Source organism: Ambystoma mexicanum, chromosome 10 (assembly GCF_040938575.1).
Source record: "Ambystoma mexicanum isolate Mex_15411 chromosome 10, UKY_AmexF1_1, whole genome shotgun sequence".
In the NCBI taxonomy this organism is placed as follows: domain Eukaryota; kingdom Metazoa; phylum Chordata; class Amphibia; order Caudata; family Ambystomatidae; genus Ambystoma; species Ambystoma mexicanum.
The window spans coordinates 317648670-317670877 of record NC_090932.1 but is presented as its reverse complement, the minus strand read 5'-3'; the positions used below and the strand labels follow the sequence as shown (position 1 = coordinate 317670877).

At 50.6% G+C, this 22208-nt stretch overlaps 1 protein-coding gene across 2 annotated transcripts in view; it reads right to left on the bottom strand.

The window, feature by feature from the left end:
• The window catches only part of ADAM9 (ADAM metallopeptidase domain 9), a 1404333-nt gene that overhangs the window by 535237 nt on the left and 846888 nt on the right, over positions 1–22208 (bottom strand). The window lies entirely within an intron of this gene.

The following is a 22208-nucleotide window of genomic DNA, read 5'->3' as shown; positions in this document are numbered from 1 at the left end:
CTTTGAGCTACTATATGGGAGAGAACCTAAGGATGTATTAGACATGTTGCGTGAGACCTTGGAAGAAAGAGAAAAGGCTTCTATTCCATTTTCACAAACTGCCCAAAGATTAAAGGAACATGTGACTGCAGTTAGGAATACAGTCCAAGCTAATGTGATCTGAGCTCAAGAACATCAGAAAGAATGTTATAATAAAAAGGCAGACATAACATCCTTTTCTAAAGGCCAAAAAGTATTCGTTCTCCTTCCCACATCTGACAATAAGATGCTTTCTAGGTGGCATGGACCATGTGAGGTTATTGAACATATGGGACCTTATAATTATAAATCTCCCAGCCTGACAGAAATACTAAGACCCATATTTATAATGTCAACCTGCTTAAAGAATGGAAGGAAGATCCAGAGGGGAAAAACATCAGTAATGTTAACAAGCTTGTTAACTGAATAGAGTGAAGTCAGTCAGTTAATCCCTCCTGAGTTATCCCAGAATCGTAAACAAGATTTATTTGACCCTTTACTGCAGTTCCCTGAAATGTTTAAAACTGAACCAATAAGAGTGAAAGGGAAAGGAGTATATCATTATATAAATACTCCTCCTGGACAAGTAGTTAATCAAAAACCATATAGAATCCCGGAGAGTAGAAAGCAAATCATCCAGGAGGAATTAGAGGCCATGTTGAAAGCAGATTTTATTGAACCATCAAAAGTCCCTGGTCTTCCCTCATTGTGCTAGTGGCTAAGCCTGACAACTCTTGGAGGTTCTGTACTGATTTCCGGAAGGTAAACGATGTGTCACAGTTTGACAGCAATCCAATGCCCAGGAGAGATGACTTGATTGACAGATTAGGGGATGCTCTATACCTTTCCACTATTGACCTAAGTAAAGGTTATTGGCAGGAGCCAGTCAATCCTGGGGACAAACCCAATGCCGCTTTTTCCATGGGGCCCTTGCTATGCTACTTTTCAGAGTATAAGGGATCATGTTTTAAGAACTTAGTCATCATTCTGTGGAGCTTATATTGCTGTTTTTATTTAACTCTTTTTTATTAGTTAATTTAACCATAACAAAGCAAATAAACAAAAAGGACAGTAGCTAATTTCCAAACATACATGATCAAATTATAGCAGCAGCAGGAAAACAGTAGGAATTATTGGAATCGATTACCAGATGAATCCCCCTGAGCATTGGGTGCGCTACTCACTTCAGACATTAAATAGGCAACATAAGGACCCCACATATTCCTCAGTATAGCCAAGGGGTGCAGGGTGGTACAATATTCAGTTTCTACGTCATGGCAGTACAAGATATCAGTTTTTCATTGATCATGCGATGGTGAACGACTCCTACCCCACACCATAGCCACTCAGAAGCAGTCTAACATTCCCAGCCATCTCCTTTGTGTACTCCAAAAGGGCAACCACGGGGGAGGGGGCGATTCTCTCCCCCCAATCTCGCCTATAGTATCAAATACCTGTACCCAGAAAGCAAACGCATGAATACTAGGGCATTGCCATGATGGGTGCAAAAATGTAGCCAGTGATAAACCACATCTTAGGCAAGCATCGGACGTGTCAGGATAAAACTTGTGCAGGTTGACTGGGGTAAGGTAAAACTGGTGTAGGAATTTAAAGTGAATCAACTAAAACCAGCTGTTGATGGCCACACTTTTTGTCTGAGCACAGCAGTATTGCCAAACAATGTCTGTCAGAGGGACAACCACAGCCCTTTCCCATTTTTCTCGGGAATCTTCAGCCCAGCCCGCCGCCTTATCAATTATACTTGCATACAATCTCAACATCAACCCGGTGTTGTTCTCAGCACTAATCACACCATGAAAAAAAGAGGCAGTCGGGGTGCCATCGGGAAGGAAGGACACCATTCCTTCAGCACATTACACAATCTAAAATATAGAAACACATCCAGTTCCAATACATCGGCCCTGCCTCTAAACTCAGCAATCGTCAGGAATTGTCCCTCAGGAAAGATTTCCCACCAACACCAAATGCCCAGCCTGGTCATACAATGCGTGTAAGCCCTTTCACTCGTAAGCTGGATCTCAGGGACATGCATCACCGGTAGAATGGGGGACTATAGCACCTCATGCCGCGATCCTCCCTCAATGCGCCGCCAAGCCCTGCACGTAATCTCAACCATATTTTTGGCTTTAGCTATGTGCTGCATTGAGGTCAATATCAACGCCCTCAGGGGTGACGGCACCGCCAAGGCCCTTTCAATCTGGACATGTGATCTATCAGGTTGCATGTTATATCAATATGCAAGGAATGATGCCTGCGCAGCTATCCAATAAGATTCAAGGTCAGGGAGCGCAAGCCCATCCCCATCTAGCAGGGAAATTAGCTTCAACCAACGTATCTGGGCCTGCCTGACCTGCCAAAAAAAACCCGTAATCAATACCTTCATATTTAAAAAAAGGGAGGTGGAACTATTATGGGAACATTCAGGAACGTATAGAGGAACTTAGTATGAATGACCATTTCGATCAACGATATCTGTCCATATAAGTACAGTGGAAGGTGCTTCCACCTCTCTAGTGTTACTTCAGCCAAAGTGAGTTTTGCCATGTAGTTCTCCTGATACAACACCTCTGGGGACTGCGTAATCACCACCCCCAAATGGCGAGTACTCTCTTTGTGCCACTGAAAGCCCAGCCCATCATTGTACCTGTTCACTCCCTTAGTCAGGGGGAACAGCACCGTTTTCGTGGGGTTGATGTTAAGCCCAGAGTACTGCCCAAACTCTAGAACATCACCCATAATCGGCGCACGGTTCACCTTCGGGTCTGAGACGAATAAAATCATATAATCCACAAACAGCAACATCAATAGCCTATGGGTACACAGACTTATTCCCCTGTGAATATGTTTGGACTTTACCAATTCAGCCAGAGCCTCGACCGCAAGGGCAAACAAAAGTGAGGATAAGGGACACCCCTGCCGCGTTCCACGCCCCATCCCAATTCGGACCAGACAGTCGACCATTCACCCTTATTCGTGCTATTGGGGTTGTGTACAGAAAGATTACAGAGGACATGAATGCCTCCCCAACTCCCATATGCCCAAGCACCGAAAAAAGAAAGGGCCACTGAGTCGAGAAGGGCTGCCACAACCCGGGAGAGCCGATCCAGCACTAAAAGAAGACCAAACACTTTGCGCAGCCTGTAAGAAGTGGAACGCCCGGGATAAAACCAGCTTGGTCAGTCTTAACGCATGTGGACATGAGTGGGGTAAGCTTGTTTGCAAGTACTTTTGCAAGGATCTTATGATCCAATTTGGCCCATACGATGAGCACTCCTCTGCTCCCTTCCACAGTTTCAGAAGTAGAGTGACCACTGCCTCCCGCATTGACACTGGAAGGCTACCATCCACTAGAGCCTTCTGATACATGTTCAGCAAATGAGGCACCAGAGTTGCTGCATATTTATTTATTTTATTTTAATTTTATTTTATCACATTTGTTAAACGCCCAATCCCTCGGGTAATCACCGTGTTGTTGCAGACATCTTACAATAACATTCAACAATATTCCAAATACATCCAAAGAAACAAATGTAAAATAAAAATTACAAAGGTTAGTACATTGCAAGGTCACTTTCACTATTTACAGATTCTGGTAATAGTCTACCCTAGGGAGGCATCTATCTAAGCCTACGGAGGGTGGATATATTAGATTATGTATGGTTAACTAGTATTGGTTGAATAACCAAGTTTTTAGTCGTTTTTTGAAACATTGGAAGGAGTCTTCATTTTTAATGTTTAGTGGGAGATCGTTCCTTGTAGAAGTCCGCTGAGAACCCATCCAGGCCCTGCGCCTTTTCCGAGGAGAGTGCCTTAATGGCATTGTGCATCTCCTGCGCCGTAAGTGGACTGCCCAGCCACTCCCTTTCCCCCTAGGTAAACCAATACCGTTTTACTACAAAATACCAAATTTAAATGATCAGATTGCCTATAATAGCTAATGCCGATGCAGCCCGTCCGACAATGGTGTATTTATTAAAATGCTGAATATGTAAAAAGCTTTTGTTTTTGTGTAAATCCTGCATCTAATGCTGCGTTTCCATTTCAGTGAGATTCAATGTAAGGTGCTCTCTTTTGTACGCCTGCTCATCAGTGACTTTCCGAAGCAATTAATGTCATCCAACGGAACTAAGAAAAGGGGCACAGCGATCCTCCTAGCGATGGGGGTGCCTGGAAGGATGCTATGTGGGAGCCAAAAGTATGCTATTTAGGCAGCTTTATACCGTTATCTCTCTATATTCCCCAAACGAGGGGCAAGAGGCTTTCCTGCAGGAGTTGAAGTCAGAACTGACCCCCTTTGTTGAGGGCCAAGTGGTAATAGGGGCTGACTTTAATGGAGTGCCGGATCGCTTAGCCGATAAAACTCTCCAACCCTCGGCAAGGGACTTTAAAATCGCACTACGGTTACTACACCTGTTTAAGTCCTTGGAGGTAATTGATTTCTGGAGGGTACGGCATCCGGGGGAAAAGATTTCACATATTTCTCTCACTTACATCGCACATCATCCCGCATAGATCTGATCTAAGCCAACCCCCAGGTTATGTCGTATGTAGATGACGTGGCCATAGGAACGAGGGTGTTTTCAGATCATGACCCAGTCCTCCTGACAGTCCGAATTCATGACCTTGAGCCCCCCTAAGCCTCAATGGACTTTAAATAATCCGATCCTTAATGATATGGTTCTTAGGGATGGGACTGCAAAGGCCATCCAACATTTCTTTCTGGAGAATCTCATAGGACTCACCTCGATGGCGACAGTGCGTGAGGCCATGAAGGCAGTAATCAGATGGGAAGGAACAAGTCACTTACCTGTAACTGTTGTTCTCCAGCATGGGTCTGGTATGGATTCACATGCTTATGAATATTCCCTGTCAGGCTGGGAGTCCTCGGTAAAGAAAAAATCAGTTTCAGTTTCATTTCTGAACTGTCTTTCTACTAATAACCAATCACTGGTCTCTGGGTCATATTGCCCCCAGCCAATGACTGCCCTCTACCTAAGCCCCTCCTCTGGCAGCCATCTTCAGATTTGGTAGCACGTAAAGTGGCGAGGGCCTGGATCTCTCCCACTCGTTGTGCGGAGGTGATGGCCACAAGAAACGCTGTCTTCCACGACAGAAACGCTGTCTTCCACGACAGGAACTTCAACGGTGCCGAATGCAGAGGCTCAAATGGCGACCCCATGAGCCTGGTCAGCACCACATTGAGCTCCCACGCCAGGGCCAGAGCCTTCACCGGCGGGAACGTATGCTATTTAGGCAGCTTTATTCCGTTATCTCTCTATATTCCCCGAACGAGGGGCAAGAGGCTTTCCTGCAGGAGTTGAAGTCCGAACTGACCCCCTTTGTTGAGGGCCAAGTGGTAATAGGGGGTGACTTTAATGGAGTGCCGGATCGCTTAGCCGATAAAACTCACCAACCCTCGGCAAGGGACTTTAAAATCGCACTAGGGTTACTACACCTGTTTAAGTCCTTGGAGGTAATTGATGTCTGGAGGGTACTGCATCCGGGGGAAAAGATTTCACATATTTCTCTCACTTACATCGCACCACATCCCGCATAGATCTGCTCTAAGCCAACCCCCAGCTTATGTCGTATGTAGATGACGTGGCCATAGGAACGAGGGCGTTTTCAGATCATGACCCAGTCCTCCTGACAGTCCGAATTCATGACCTTGAGCCCCCCTAAGCCTCAATGGACTTTAAATAATCTGATCCTTAATGATATGGTTCTTAGGGATGGGACTGCAAAGGCCATCCAACATTTCTTTCAGGAGAATCTCATAGGACTCACCTCGATGGCGACAGTGCGGGAGGCCATGAAGGCAGTAATCAGATGGGAAGGAACAAGTCACTTACCTGTAACTGTTGTTCTCCAGCATGGGTCTGGTATGGATTCACATGCTTATGAATATTCCCTGTCGTCAGGCTGGGAGTCCTCGGTAAAGAAAAAATCAGTTTCAGTTTCATTTCTGAACTGTCTTTCTACTAATAACCAATCACTGGTCTCTGGGTCATACTGCCCCCAGCCAATGACTGCCCTCTACCTAAGCCCCTCCTCTGGCAGCCATCTTCAGATTTGGTAGCACGTAAAGTGGCAGTACGACCAAGAGAAGAGCCGCAGAGGGGTTGGAGGGAGGGTTTGCATGTGAATCCATGCCAGGCCCATGCTGGAGAACAACAGTTACAGGTAAGTAACTTGTTCCTTCTCTAGCATGGGGTCTGGCATGGATTCAGATGCTCATGAATACAAGAATACATAGCAGTACACACATGCACAACCACGGGAGGTGGCAAGGCTCAACATTAAACATTTCAACAACTCAACATTAAGTATCTCTTACCTCCTCACCAGGCTCACCTTCAAGCGAACAGGTTGCGCAGCACTGCCTGGCTGACTGTGGACTCCTCTCTGGAATCCCGATAGACGCAGTAGAATCTCATGAAGGTGTGTGTCGACCTCCACGTAGCAGCCCTGCAGATGTCCGGCAGGGGCACACCAGACAGGAACGCCGTGGTAGCAGCAATCGCTCTGGTTGAATGGGCTCTCGAATGGCCGGGCATCGGTCGGGTTGCCAACCGGTGACAGTGCATGATGCAGCCGGAGAGCCATCTGGAAATGGAAGTCTTCGAGAGGGCATTCCCTTGGTTCATGGGTCCAAAGTTCACAAACAGCTGTGATGTCTTCCGAAAACTCTTTGTGCGGTCCACGTAGAACTTCAACGCTCTAGCCACATCCAGCGAGTGCAAAGTCCTCTCAGGCGGCGACGGGAAGAAAACAGGTAACACCAAGGGCGCATTGAGATGGAAGTCCGACGGCACCTTGGGCATGAATGAGGGGTGCGTCCTCAGCACTACCCTTGTCTCGTGGAATGTCAGGTATGGATGTTTACAGGAGAGGGCCTGGATCTCTCCCACTCGTCGTGCGGAGGTGATGGCCACAAGAAACGCTGTCTTCCACGACAGGAACTTCAACGGTGCCGAATGCAGAGGCTCAAATGGCGACCCCATGAGCCTGGTCAGCACCACGTTGAGCTCCCACGCCAGGGCCAGAGCCTTCACCGGCGGGAACGATCGGAACAGTCCTTTCATGATCTCCTTCACCTAGCGATGAGAACACAGAGATGACCGCCCCAGAGTTCTGGTGTAGCGGGAGATAGCCGCCAGATGGATCTTGATTGAGGTATGTGCCAGCCCCGCCTTGGCCAACGATAGCAAGTACGGCAGCATTTGAGGGGCCATAATCCGCAGAGGGTTAATCTTCTGTGCACGGCACCAGACAGAGAACCTCTTCCATTTGTGTCCATAACACTTGAGAGTCAAAGACGCCCTGGCCTTTGCAAGCACCTCCTTGCAGTCTGCCGGGATATCGTACCCTACGAACTCTAGTGCTGCAGGAGCCAGGCCTGCAGGTTCAGCGATTCTGGGTCATGATGGAAGATGGCGCCTCCTTCCCTGGTGAGAAGATCCGCGTCCGTCGGTAGTTTGACTGGGGGGACCCTGACATGTCCAGAAGACCCGGGAACCAGATCTGCCTCGGCCACGCCGGTGCGACGAGGATCATCCTGCACCGGGACCGTCTGAGTTGACCGATGAGTCGCAGCAGCAACAGCAACGGGGGAACGCATACAGGAACAGGCCGTCCCAGGGGGAATGAGAAGGCATCGCCCATACTCCCCGGCTGGGGAAACCTGCTGGCGAACATCCGGCACTTGGCGTTCGTCGCAATCGCGAATAGGTCGATCTGGGGATTGCCCCATCGTCGGAATAGGAGATCGACTTGATCCTGCCGGAGTTCCCACTCGTGGCACGAGTGCAGCTCCCTGCTGAGTGAGTCAGCGATGGTGTTCTTTATTCCTGCCAGATGGAAGGGCAACAGGAACAACCCCTGGGCAATGGCCCAGTGCCACAGATCCTGCGCTTCCTTGGATAGGGCTGGGGATCTGGTGCCCCCCTGCTTCCTGATGTAGAACATCGTGGTGGTGTTGTCGGTGAAGACCCTTACCACCTTGCCCTTGAGGGATGGAAGGAATGACCTGAGGGCCCAGAACACCGCTCAGAGCTCCAGGACGCTGATGTGTAGTGACCTCTCCTCCGGGAGCCAAAGGCCTCTTGCGTGGAGATCTCCGGTGTGTGCTCCCCATTCTTCCAGGGAGGTGTCTGTCGTCACCGGTTCCTGATGTGCCGGGGTCTGGAAGTCCATGCCTGCTGCTAGATGCACGTGGGTGCCCCACCACTGGATCGCTTCGCGGAAAGTCTCTTTGAGTGAGATCCTGTCTTCGAAGCTGCCTGCCACTTGCAACCAACGGGTGTCGAGGAACTCCTGCGGGGGACGCATCCGCAACCTGCATAGGCGCACAAGGTAGATGCACGAGGACATCATGCCGAGTAGGGACTTGATGGACCTCACCCTGGCCACGTCCATGGTCAACAGCCGTTGTACCTTGCCCAGGATGGCTTTCGCCTTCTCATCCGAAGGCAAAGCCAATCGCGCCACTGTGTCGAGTCTGGCCCCAGGAACAGGGCGTCTTGTGACGGTACCAAGTGGGATTTCACGAAGTTGATTGAGAATCCCAGATCCGTGAGCAGTTGGACGGTCTTCGCTGTGTGATCGATGGCGAATTCCATTGAGTTTGCTCGGATGAGTCAATCGTGCAGGTAGGGGTAGACGTGGATCCCTTGCAGGCGCAGCCGCACCACCACTGGTGCCAGGCACATGGTGAAGACCCTGGGCCCCGACTTCAATCCGATAGAAAGGGCCTTGAACTGATAGTGTCGTCCTTGGACCACGAATCGTAGGAACTTTCGATGTCCCCTTCCTCCATCTGTCCCAGCACGTGCTGGAGGGTGGGCATCCGGAAATTCTGGGACTTGATGTATTTGTTTAGATGACGAAGGTCCAGGATGGGTCGCCAACCGCCGGTCTTCTTTCGGACGAGGAAGTACAGCGAGTACACTCCGGAGCCCCAGAGCCTCTTCGGGACGAGTTCTATCGCACCCTTTTTCAGCATTGCTGGTACCTCCAGAAGTAGCTGTGGGACGTGGTGTTCCTTCCTGGCCACAGGTGGTAGACGTGGACACTTTATTTGGAACTCCAGAGTGTTACCGTGGGCCAGCGTGTCCAGCACCCAACGATCGGTGGAGATGGACTCCCACAGGCTGACGAATTTCGCCAGCCGGCCTCTCACCAGGGTGCTTTGGTGGGGGCCCGATGCCACGGCCGGTTCAATCCTGCTTCGCCTAGGCCTTGGCGCCTTGTCCTCCTTGGCGACGACGACGTCCTCCGGCCTTGCTGTGGCCTCTGTAGGCCTCCTGCGATGATGAACGGGCTGCTTGGCGATACGGCAAGGAACGGCCACCAAATCCTTTGGAGGCACTTTGAGACTTGCCTCCGGAGGTCCGAAAGGGTGGCCGTCGTTGATGGAGAGAACCCAAGGCCCGGGCCGTTTCGGTGTCCACCTTGATGGCCTGTAGTGACTCGTCCACTGCCTTGCCAAACTGGTTTTTCCTGTCAAAGGGCATGTCCAGTACCCTGGTCTGCACGTCCTGACGGAAATCAGTGGTTTTAAACCAACCGCTCCCACGAAGGCATACGCTGTTGCCCATTTGGCGAAAGCTGGTGTCGGCGATGTCCGTGGCCACCGTGATGGCGTGGTCCGAAGCCACCTCGCCTTCCTGCAGGATTTCAAAGGCTTCCGCCCTCTTGTCGTCTGGGAGGAAACCCATGAGGGGAGCAATCTTGAACCTCAGCTAGCTGTCGTAGCACGCCACGATCACAAGGGCGTTGGCTGCTTTGATGGTCGTCGCCGCCGACGAGATGACTCGTCGCCCGACGGCGTCCAGCTTCTTCCCCTCGCGTCAGGTGGGGAAGTGGAAGGTGATCCCGTTGCCCCTGCCCATTTCTTTTTGGCTGCTGCGGAGACCACCAAATCTGGGGACGGCTGAGCTCTGAGGCACATCGGGCGGAATCTGGGACCCGGTACTTCTTCTCATACCGGTCCATCTCTGCAGGAGCCGTGGATGGGTTCTTGAGTAGCGACAGTCCTTCGTCCCAGATGTCGTCTAATAACGGTACTGAGAGGACGGTCTTCCTCTTGGCCTCCCGTCGCTGGTAGAGGAAACCCTCCTTCTTCTGTTCTTCGGGACAAAGTTGGAAGAGCTGCGAAAGCCCTGGCGATCATGGCGTGGAAAGAGCCAATTTCGTCGGGAGGGGAGGCCTCGGCAGGAAATGATGGGAGATCTGTCCCGTCATCACCACCGTCGTCATCCGTCCCCGTCGTCGCCGTCTCTGTTCCCGTCTCGTCCCTCAGTGGAGGGGAAGGAGGTGAGGGCTGGAAAGTAAGGGGAGGATGGATTCACCTTTGCTTGTTCAGTGGGCTTCCCGACGGTCCAGGCACCGCTGGATCATCCGCTGGGGTTAAGGGCAACCTTGTCCTTATCTCCGTATAGCTCTGGATAGCTATCAAGATTGCTCCTGAGTTGTTCTGTGGCATAGGCACTGGTTGCGACGGTATCGACGGCTGGGTAGTAGGATCCTCCGTCTCCTCCATGATCCGCGGCTCCTCATCGGCTCCACCGTCGCTTTCTATGTCCGCCTCGCCGGGATCCCTCCCCTAGGACCGGACTTCCTCGAACTTCTTGTCCAGGATCTTTGCGATGCCAGCCAGCTCATGTTCAGAGGTGGTATCTGTGTCTGTTATCTCTACCGTCTACCCCCCTCTTTCTCCGCCTGGGGTTTCACAGGGGTCTTATCGATAGGCTGAAAAGAGGATTCCCTCCGGGGTGGCAGGGAAACTCTAGGCCCGGAAGTCGTTTCCACTGGGGAAGCCTCCACAGGCTCCGCCAGGGCCGCCACAACTCCTTTGATCGAAGCTTTAGCTGTGTGAACCAGGGCCTTTGCGACTGTGGGCGCGCCTGAGGCCTTCACCTTGGGGGGAGGGTCGCTGCCTCGCTCCCCCTCGGGTGCTGCCATCAGGATCGACCGGGGCTTCTCCCGGAGCTTACCTGGGTTCTCCGACTTCCTCTTCACCGAGCCAGAGCGTTGGCTCGTGGTTGATGGCATTGGTGACATTGCGCCCTGCCTGGCAGCCAAGGAGCCCGAACTATCGGCGCTCCTGGTGCCCGCGGACTCCCGGTGCTTTGCCTTTTGTTGGGCCCCTGTCGCCGGAGCACCCTCAAAGGTCTTAGAAGACCGCTCAGACTTCCTCTTCTTCTCGCCTGCCGCTGGGCTCTTACCCTCCAGCCAGTTGGTGAGCCGAACGCGACGATCCTTCATTGTCCGTTTGGACATGTTCTTACAAAACGCACAGTCCTTCTCCAGGTGCGATTTGTCTTTGTGAAGGCAGTAGAGGCACAGAGAGTGCTCATCTTCCTAGAAGACATACTGTAATCCGCATCCAGGGCAGCTCCTGAACAGCTTGGATCCAGGCGTCGTGTTTCCTTTCTCCTGGGCCAGGTCCACGCGGGGTAGGCCTCAAAGATCTTCTGGAATCCTCCAGGAAGCAAAAACTCTATGAAAATTCGCCCTTGTGGGGCGTAGAAAATTCCAAAACGGGTCCCCGTTGATCGGAAGTAGAATCGGTGGAGCTTGAGGCTCGATTGATGAAAAAAATAAGAGTAAACTCTTCGAAAAATCGCAAAACGCACTAAAAGCTCGAGAGCTATAGCACGAGGACTCCCATCACTTGAACGTGTGGTAAAAATCTGAAGATGACTGCCAGAGGAGGGGCTTAGGTAGAGGGCAGTCATTGGCTGGGGGCAGTATGACCCAGAGACCAGTGATTGGTTATTAGTAGAAAGACAGTTCAGAAACGAAACTGAAACTGATTTTTTCTTTACCGTGGATTCCCAACCTGACGACGGGGAATATTCATGAGCATGTGAATCCATGCCAGATCCCATGCTGGAGAACTTGTAGACAATGCGGCGGCCTACCGGAAGCACCGTATTGAGACGAGGGCTTGGTTGGAGAGGGAGATAGCAGAGGCAAAAAGTAGGCACAAAAAGGGTTGGTCTCCTAAGGCGCAACGGTCCCTCCAGGTAGCCCACAATAGATTGGAGGCGCGATATGCAGAGGAAATAGCACAGACCCTTCTCACACAAAACAGGTGTACTATGCCAAGGGTAATAAAGCCAATACATTCCTGGTTAGAAAGTTGGCAAAAACTCAATGGCGAAACACAATAGCAGGCCTGCGGGACACAAAGGGGATAATACAATACTGAGAAGATGCTAAACTGCAGCTAGCAGCATCTCACTTAATCCAGACGATGTCAGCCCCTCCCGAGGTATTGCAGATCAGAGGCAGTATGTGGAGTTGGTTTGTCCTCCAGCACCTCGACGAGGCAGATAGGGATACCCTGGATTTACCTAACTCCCCTAACTGATCTTTTCAACTCTTTTCGGCAGACTGGATGCACGATGCCATGCATGTAAGAGTCCGCCACTATTCTGTTGCTAAAACCTGGGAAGGAATCTAGAGATTGCACCTCCTACAGGCCAATCTCGTTGTTGAATATTGATGCTGATATTTACTCCATGATCTTGGGCAATCAATTAGCAGGGGGTCCTCCCCAAGATAATCAACATGGATAAAACAGGATTCATACTGGGTAGAAACACGTAGGATAGTAAACGCCAGGCCCTAAACCTGGTGGAGATAGCGGACTCAGAACTCTGGAAGGTGGCAGTGGTGACTCTAGATGCCATCAAGGCCTTCAACAAGGTCGACTGGGCCTTTATGCAACTAACCCTTGAAGCATTCCACTTTATGCCACTCTTCTAGAAGATGCTCCTGGCCAATTATAGTTCATCTAGGACCGCACTGCGGGTGAACCAAAAGCAAACGGCTCCCATATCTCTCATGTGAGGGACAAGGCAAGGGTGCTGCCTTTCCCCGCAAATCTTTGCCCAGGAAATGGAGGTCTTTGCCAAACTTGTCCACAATAAACAGATGGGGTTAGGATAGACTGCAGCCATTATAAGCTGTCCCTGTATGCTGACAACGTGATGCTTACCCTCACAAATGTTCTTTGCAACAGTCCTAGAGTAAGACTCCTTTAGACGGCTTGCACACTTTGAGGTCAACTATCACAAATCATGGGCACTGGAGGTGGGTCTGGCACCAGGGGAGGTAGAGGCTCTTCGGCCCTCCTGCCTGATTAAGTGGGACGATAAAGTCATAGAATATTTAGGGGTTCACATTTCAGCGCTCCCGAGGGAGTTCTATGCATCTAATTTCCCACATCTCTTCAAGGAGCTGGAGGCTGATCTCGAAACGTTACTGTAGATTTCTTCGAATACCATTTCACCGAATATATTTCACCGAAAAAGGTAGTGGAAATGGCATTTGTGTAATGCATAATAGGTGGGATGTGGGGTAAGGCTATAAGTTAGGGTAGGGAGCGATGAGGGGGGCTGCGGGGGATCTCCCCTCATAAAAAAAGTAGATAAAGTAAAAAGAAGATTTTGTTTTTCTGTGAAATGGATTCAGTGAAATCTCTATTAGGAGAAATATATTCGAAGAAATCACATACATCCATCTCGAAAAGTGGGTGTCCCAAGAGATTTTGTTAATGGGTCGAATTACGGCCAGTAAAATGAACTTGCTCCCAAGATTTCTTTATCACTGGTCAATGTCCCCAGTGGAAATCCCATAAACACCCCTCCTCTGACTGCAGCAAAAGATCCTCCAATTTATATGACAGGGGAGAAAGTCCTAGAAAGGTAATGAGGAGCAATGCCCGGTTGGGTGGGATGGGGATCCCGAACCTGTGCAACTATTATGCAGCGGTGCAGCTGACACACTTTCTTGCCTGGCTCGCACCCAATGACCCCCTGAGATGGGTAAAAATGGAACAATCCAGAGTGCCACTTTCCCTCAGCTCTCTGCCGTACACCTCTGCCCTAGCACGAAAACACTTGCCCGGTCTACTGTCCTCCATGAAAATAACCGCGAAAACATGGGAATGGGTGATGAAAAAGGCAGGAATGCCTAGGGCTCTAGACCCATGCACCCCATCTTCCATAACCCAGACTTTACTCCAGGCCTTCGGCTGCCGAATTCACGAGATGGTCACAGGGGGCCTACAATTCCTGCCTCAACTCTGATATCGGTTTGCCCCGGTAAACTGCAAGGAAAGGTTCACCCTGTCCAAGGCATAGGTACAGCTATGCCCACATCCGGCACTGAATAGTTCACCCACTGGTTATTCGGAGGGCTACATGTGACCTGGGATCCATTGAGATTACTTTTCTAGAGGGTACACAAGGGGGCAGCTTTTCCAGGCTGTATAAACTCCTGCAGTTGGACATGTGGACGCTTTGCCCCCAATACATGGCCCAATGTGAGGCGGACCTAGGCCATCCTATAGAGGACCAGACATGAGTGGACATTTGGACAAGAAACTAATCCTCTAAATGTGCGACCAATAAGGAATGTGCCTTTAAGTTGACATATCAGTTGTATTACCCCCTCCCACTTGTGAGGTTGCAACGCATTAAGAGTTCGCTAAACCCAGCTAGCTGGAGGAAATGTAGGGCTCAAGGTACATATCTACACATGTGGTGGGAGTGCCCCCTTATTCTAACATTTTGGGAAAAATTGGTTCAGTCAATTAAAGCTGTCACTCAAGTCCAACTCCCTATGGAGGCTAAAGTTACTCTGCTGGGGGTACCAGTCCCAGCGTATACCCGAGGTCAGGGATGACGGCCCAGCTAATCACCCAGCTCCTTCTGGCCACAAGGATTACGATTGCCCAGGCTTGGAAATCTCCTAAAGGTCCACTGTTACCTCAGTGGTGGGCCAAAATCTGGGACATTCTAGTGGTAGAGAAGGTCACAGCGGACAAAGAAGGGGTGTTGCACCAGTTCACTGACATTTCCTCTCTGATCCTGGATTACAGCCTAGCCTTTCCGGCGCAGCGCACAAACCGCCCCCAGTGGCGCAGTCCCTGCACAATTGTTAAAGTTTTGTGCGATTCACTGGGTCCTGGCGGAGTTTGGAAGGGGTGGGAATGGACGATACAGGGTGGATATGATGGGAATTGTCAAGTAGAGGTGCGTTAAGTGTTTAGGTCTGTCTGATCCCTATTGTCAGGAAAATGTTATATGAAAGCAACTGATTTTAAATAAAGTTGGAGAAAAAAAAACAGTTGACCAAGGTCAGAGGAGAAGGGTTGGCGTGGCTGGTGGAAAGTGGGCTTCCAACATTTATAGACATATTCTAAACTAGTAAAATATATATTGACAGAGAAAAGGACATGGACTCATATGACTGGAGAACCTGTGGTTGTTTGAGATGGAATTTCTTTTGCCTGTAAATGGCATACCCTCCTGTATACGTTATTGCCTAGGAGATATATAACCTTCTGCACTGCAATACATATCAAAAAATATATTTACATTTATTCCATGTATTTTACACGTTGGTGCATTGCATAGCATAAAACATAGAGCGTAAAGGTACAAAGGTGACAAATAAAGTGTGAAACAAAGATGCATGAACAAATCAAGAAAACATTGTAATGAGCACACTGTATATTAAGAACTGGTGCAGCAATTTAAATAGTTGAGACTATGCAGGAAGTAGTTCTTAGGACCACTGTCTGTCTAGCCCAACAACAGATAAGATCATATTGCAGGTCTACATAGTGTTAAATCTACACCACTGGCACCGTGCGACAGTGGCAAACTGCCAGTCCGTCAGTCTGGTTTGATGTTTCGGCAATTGTCTCTTGCTCGACTGTTGCCTTCATCAGGACCCAAATCAATTTCTTTGGGGGGGACCCTGCATGCTAACTTAAGCTAAAATGAGAATGTTTGCTGAGGTAAAGAAAACGCAATGTAAAGCCAAAAGGGGAAAAGAAAGGGCGAAGGAAGAGAGCATTGAGAATCAGTCAGGATAAAGAACTGTACTAACCTCTACATAGGTTGCAGATGAGGCGGCTGGATGGGCCTCGGGGGTGTCTATGTGCAGTGGATGGTACCCTGTACTGCAACGGGTCCTTTATGTATGAAGGAAAAAGGGTAATAATGTGAATGTATCATGGAGAGCTGTTGATAACGCTGTCTCTGTGCCCTGAATAGCAGACATCCTATATGCAAAGAGATGGTGTGAAAAGAATGTAGTGCATACTTACACGTTCCGGGTAAGTGGAGGTGGGAAAGTAGTAGAAGTCAGCGCAGAAGTCGCATGGTTCGTGCTGGTAACCCAGACAGAAGTAGGAGAAGCGAGAAGACGCCGGGACCATTGCTGGGCAGATATCACCTGTTGGTACTGAGTGGGTCTGTGTCCCCAGAAATCTGAAGAGCAGAGGTCATGCAGTGGAAAGCGTGCAGGAGGCTGTTTCAGGTGGCTGTTGTGCACCAGAGGGCCTCGAGGCTGTCTTTGGTGGCAGGCGAGCACCAGAAAGCCTCAGGAACCGAAGGAGCTCCAATTGGAGGTGGCGTGGTCGAAGGCAGACTTACCTGAGCAGGTAGCTGGTTCGAGTGGAGCAACAACAGCTGACACCTGGTGAACGGCAAGGGGAACGGAGGCGCGTGGCTGAGCCAGTGATTTCACAGTGTGTTTATGACCCCGGAGGCAGGCACCCATCGAGTGAGCAGCACTCAAGTAGAAGCAAATTTAGTAGAAAGAAGCAGAAGCGGCACTCGCGTGTGACGGGGGGGCTTAAGTTACTTACCTGTAACTATTGTTCTCCAGTATGGTACTGGCATGGATTCACATGCTCATGAATATTCCCCCTCGTCAGGCTGGGAATCCTTGGTAAGAGAAAAAACAGTTTCACTTTCACTTCAGAACTGTATTTCTCCTCTAAACCAATCACTGTCCTATTGGTCATACTGCCCCCATCCAATGACAGTCCTCTCCCTAAGATCCACCCCTGGTGGCCTTCTTCAGATTTGGTAAGCACGTAATGTGGCAGTATGAACCAAGAAGAGACACAGAGGGGAAGGAAGGAGGGTTCGCATTTGTGAATCCATGACAGACCCATGCTGGAGAACAATTGTTACATGTGTGTAACTTAAACCATATCTAGCATGGGGTCTGGCATGGATTCACATGCTCATGAATAACAATTACACTGCAGTACACATACACAACCACAGGAGATGGCAAGGCTCAACAGAATCAATAATACTCACCTCTGGAACAGACTCAACTTAAGAGAACAGGTTACGCAGCACTGCTTGGCCAACTCGGGACTCCTCCCTGAAATCCATGTCGACGCAGTAGAACCTTGTGAAGGTGTGCGTGGACCTCCACATAGCAGCCCTGCAGCTGTCAAGCAGGGGCACACCAGAGGGAAAACCTGTTGTTGCTGCGATGGCTCTGGTGGAATGGGCTCTCGGCCGGCCTGGCAGCGGCCTGCTCGCCAGTTGATGACAGAGCATGATGTAGCTGGAGAGCCGCCTGAAGATGGAAGCCTTCGATAAGGCCTTTCCTTGATTTACAGGTCCAAAGTTGACGAACAACTGAGAAGTCTCCTGAAAAGTTTTAGTAAGTGCCACATAGAACTTCAAGGCATGTGTAACGTCCAGCGGATGCAAGGCCCTTTACACCGGCGATGATGGATTCAGGAAGAAGACGGGCAAAACCGAAGGCTTGTTGAGGTGGAACTCTGAAGGCACCTTTGGCATGAAGGTGGGATGTGTATGCAGTACCACCCTTGAAGCGTGGAAATACAAGTAAGGCTGCTTGCAAGACAGGGTCTAAATCCCCCAACCCTCCTGGCTGAGGTGATAGCCAATAGGAAAGCTGTCTTCCACGAGAGAAACTTGAGCAGGACCTGATGCATAGGTTCAAAAGGCGCTCCCATGAGCTTAGTTAGCACTATATTGAGCTCCCAAGCCGGGGGAAGAGCCATCACTGGCGGGTAAGTCCTGATGTGTTGTCACGATCCTGCTTGCCTGCCACCCAGCACCGCTACATGCGCCTCTTCCTTTATTTCCTTGTTTTACCACTGCAGTTTTGGACTTATCTAATGCATGTTCCATTCCGGCTTTTGGGTTAAACCAGCAGATGTATGCTGTCCAAAAGGCAGAGGGCTGGAGGAGGCATACTAAATATATTTGTTTGCAGCAAGCTACTAAGAGCTGCAGAGGGCCTGATTGCATTCACCTGTTCCAAGCTACTGCAGGCTAGGCTGTAGAGAGCTGGAGAGCACTTGATTAGAATCCACTGCTGCTATTGCTGCAGGCTACTGAAGCCAGGGCTGGGCTTAATTGAACACAGCTGCCAGAGTCTGCAATCAGCTCCACCCTGCTGGCCTGCTGGCTGGGGGGGCCTTTATAAGCTCATTTTTAACGGAAGCAGTTGTCAGTCAACTGCTTCCACTGGGAGTTCGTGCTGGTGCTCCTGTTACCAGTTTTTTACCTTTCCTGGAAATCCTCTTTTGGCCTTTTGATTCCTGTTGCTGCTTGCAGCACCCTCTCCAGTCTGCTGCAGCCTTCTGCCCAGCTCCTCTGGGCTCCCACCTGGTGGCTCTGCCGCACTCCGCTGCCTTCCGCCCTGCTCCTCTGGGCTCCCACCTGGCGGCTCTGCCGCACTCCGCTGCCTTCTGTCCTGCTCCTCTGGGCCCCCACCTGGCGACTCTGCTGCACTCCGCTGCCTTCCGCTCTGCCCCTCTGGGCTTCCACCTGACGGCTCTGCCGCACACTGCTGCCTTCTGCCCTGCTCCTCTGGGTTCCCACTTGGCAGCTTTGCCGCACTCTGCTGCCTTCTGCCCTTCTCCTCTAGGCTCCTTGCCTTGCAACCTGCCTGTTCTAACTTCTGATATCCTATCCTGTCCTGTACCTGGTTATTTCTTTCAACGCTGCTTTCTACTTGTATACATCTTGGTCCACTGTTGTGCTTCCACTTGAATCCGTTTTACATCAGATAAGGGAAGACTTATGTTGCCTTCATCTAGTCCGTTGAAGTCTTACCTGCCTCAGTATATGGTCTTTCAGTTTTACCCTTGCACTGAATACAACAGTTTCCTCGGCACGCCTAAGTCATGACGTTGGTGTATGACTGTTGTTAAGAGTAATCTGCTGGTACCTATCTCAAGGGCTTTCCTTAATCCCTGAAGACCCCTTATCATATTCCAGTACACCCTTATTTCTGATCAATCGAAGTTGCCCAGTGTACTTGCGTGTCTTTGCCTTTTCTTTGTTTCTTTGTTTACAGCCTGCTCCTGCAGTTCCTGTGAATACCTGTTTCAACTAACAGCTTGGTATGTACCTTTAATCTGTTATATTCCGTCATTGTCTCCGGAATCTCCCTTAATCTACTTGCATACAGTGAGAGATAGCCTCTGTCTGTACTCTCCGCCTAGACTTGTGATAAGTGTCCCTTGAGGAACTCCTTGACGAGTCTGAGAGACCACAGCGAAGGTCTGCCCGCAGACCTGGTGTACCTGGATATGTGGCAAGATGCACCTTGATAGAGGCATGAGCCAGTGCCGATTTGGCCAAAGAAAGTATGGTACAAGCTGAGGGTCCTTGATCCTTAGCGGGACAATCTGCTGAGAAACACAGAGACATGCTTCTATTTATGCCCGTAGCACTTCAACATTGGCGAAGCCCTGGCCCTGGCCAGGGTTTCTTTACTTTCGTCGGAAATAGCATAACCCCCAAACTCTAGGGCTGCAGGAGCCATGCCCTCAGGTTCAGGGACTCTGGGCTGTGATGCAGAATTGCCCCTCTGTCCCTTTCTGGGGCAATATGGTTCAGGGACAGTGGTAGCCTGTCCGGATACCAGACTTGTCTCGGCCACGCTGGGGCGACGAGTATCATCCTGCAGTGGCACTGTCTGAGTGTGTTGATCACAGGTAGTAGAAGAGGAAACGGAGGAAACATGTACAGGAACAGTCCCTACCATGGAAACGAGAACCCATCCCCCATGCTCATGGGCTGCGGGAACCTGCTGGCGAACCTCTAGCACTTAGTGTTCGCCGCCGTCACAAAGAGATCTATCTGGGGTCGTCCCCATTTGACGAACTTCAGATCCACCTGGCCCTGGCGAAGTTCCCACTTGTGGCAAGAACGCAGTTCCGTGCTGAGCGAGCACGCAATGGTGGGCTTGACTCCCGCCAGGTGAAACAGAACAAGTAACATCCCTTGACGAATGGCCCACTGCCACAAGTCCTGGGCCTCTTTGGAGAGTGCCGCAGACCAGGTCCCCCACTGTTTCTGGATGTAGAACATGGTTGTGGTGTTGTTTGTGAAAATCCTCACAACCTTGTCCTTCAGTGACAGCAGAAAAGACTTGAGGAACCAGAATACAGCCCGAAGTTCCAGGACGTTGATGTGTAGGTCCTTCTCCTCTGGTGTCCAGAGGTCTCTGGCGGGCAAGTGTCTGGTGTGGGCTCCCCATCTCTCTAGAGAGGCGTCTGTGGTGACTGTCGCTCGGTAAGGAGGAACCTGAAACGGAGCTCCCTGGACGAGATGCTGCCGAACACCCCACACCTGTATCGCGGAACGGAAATCTTTGTTGAGAGAGATCTTGTCCGTAAACTCCCCAGATACTTTCAGCCACCTCATATCAAGGAACTCCTGGAAAGGTCTCATTCGCAGTCGGCAGAGGCGATCGAGGTTGATGCAGGAGGACAATATGCCCAGAAGCGACTTGATGGACCACACCGTCGCTGCCTGGGCCGATGACAAGCTCTGTATTTTGCCTTGTATGGTTTTTACCCTCTCCTCCGAGGGTGACGCCAAGCACGTCACTGTGTTGAGTCGTGTGCCCAGGAATAGAGTGTCCTGAGATTACTTCAAGCAAGACTTCGGATAGTTTATGGAGAACCCCAGCTCCGTCAGCAGACGTACGGTTCTCGCTGTGTGCTCGCTTGCCAGGGACTGTGAGCGGGCCCGCACGAGCCAGTCACCCAGTTAGGGGTATACGTGGATGCCTTGCAGACGAAGATGGGCAGCCAATGGGGCTAGGCACTTCGTAAACACCCTCGGGCCGACTTCAGGCCAAAAGGTAGAGACTTGAACTGGTAGTGCTAACCCTGAACTACAAATCGCATGAACTTGCTGTGCTTTTTGTGAATGGGAATGTGGAAGTAGGCCTCTTCCAGGTCCAACATCGTCAGATATAATCCCTGTTCCAGCTGGCCGAGCATGTACTACAACATGACCATCCAGAGCTTTTGGGACTTTAAGTACTTGTTTAGAAGACGTAAATCCAGAATCGGCCTCCAACCCCCTGTCTTTTTTCAAACTAGAAAGCATCTGGAATATACGCCAGAGCCCCGGAGTCGATGTGGGACGGGCACTATTGCCATTTTCAGTAACATGTACCGCACTCCTGCAGAAGCTGAGGCCTGTGTAGTTCTTGCTGCTGGAGGGATCCGAAGACACTTGCGCTGGAACTTCAAAGTGTGCCCCTGTCCGAGAGAGCCCAGCTCCCATTTGTCTGTGGTGATCTTTTCCCACACGCTGACAAACTTTGCCAGCCGGCCTCCCACTGGGATGCGTAAATGGAGGCCTGGAGGCATGGCCGGTTCAGGCCTGCTTGAGGGGGAGGTGTTCTGCCTTGTGGAAGGCGGCACCGCTGACCTCCACTGCCTTGAGGCACCACCTGTACGCCTCTTGAGTGGAAGAGCACAAGGGCTGCCTGTAAGGGATACCATAACCCTTTGAATACCTTCCTGGCTTTCCTCTGGAGGAGCGAAAGGACGAGGATCGTCGCTGTGGCAAAGTTCTGAGGTAACGTGCCGTCTCTGTGTCGGTCTTTATCGCATGCAAACACTCATCAAGCACCTTTTTAAGAAGAGGTTTTCCCCATTGAACGGCATAGCCAGCACCTTTGTCTGAACGTCCTGGCAGAAGTTTGTAGCCTTCAACCAAACTTTGACGGCGCAGAGACACCATGTTCCCCTTCTGGCGAAAACCTGTGTCCGCGATGTCTACCGCCAGTGCCTCAACCTTCTTGTCTTCGGACAGGAATTCAAGAATAGGGCCCAGCTTATACCAGAGTTCCCGACATAATGGGACAAAATGGCTAGGGCGTTTGCTGCTTTCATGGTAGAAGCTGCCGTGCAAATGATCCTCTTGTCCATCGCATCCAGCTTTTTCCCCTCCTCGTTCGGAGGTACCATAGCTGCCGATGACGGGTTCGCTGAGCGTTTCCTAGCTGCGGCTGAGACCCCCAAATCAGGCGAGGGCTGAGACCTCCTCCCAGAGGGA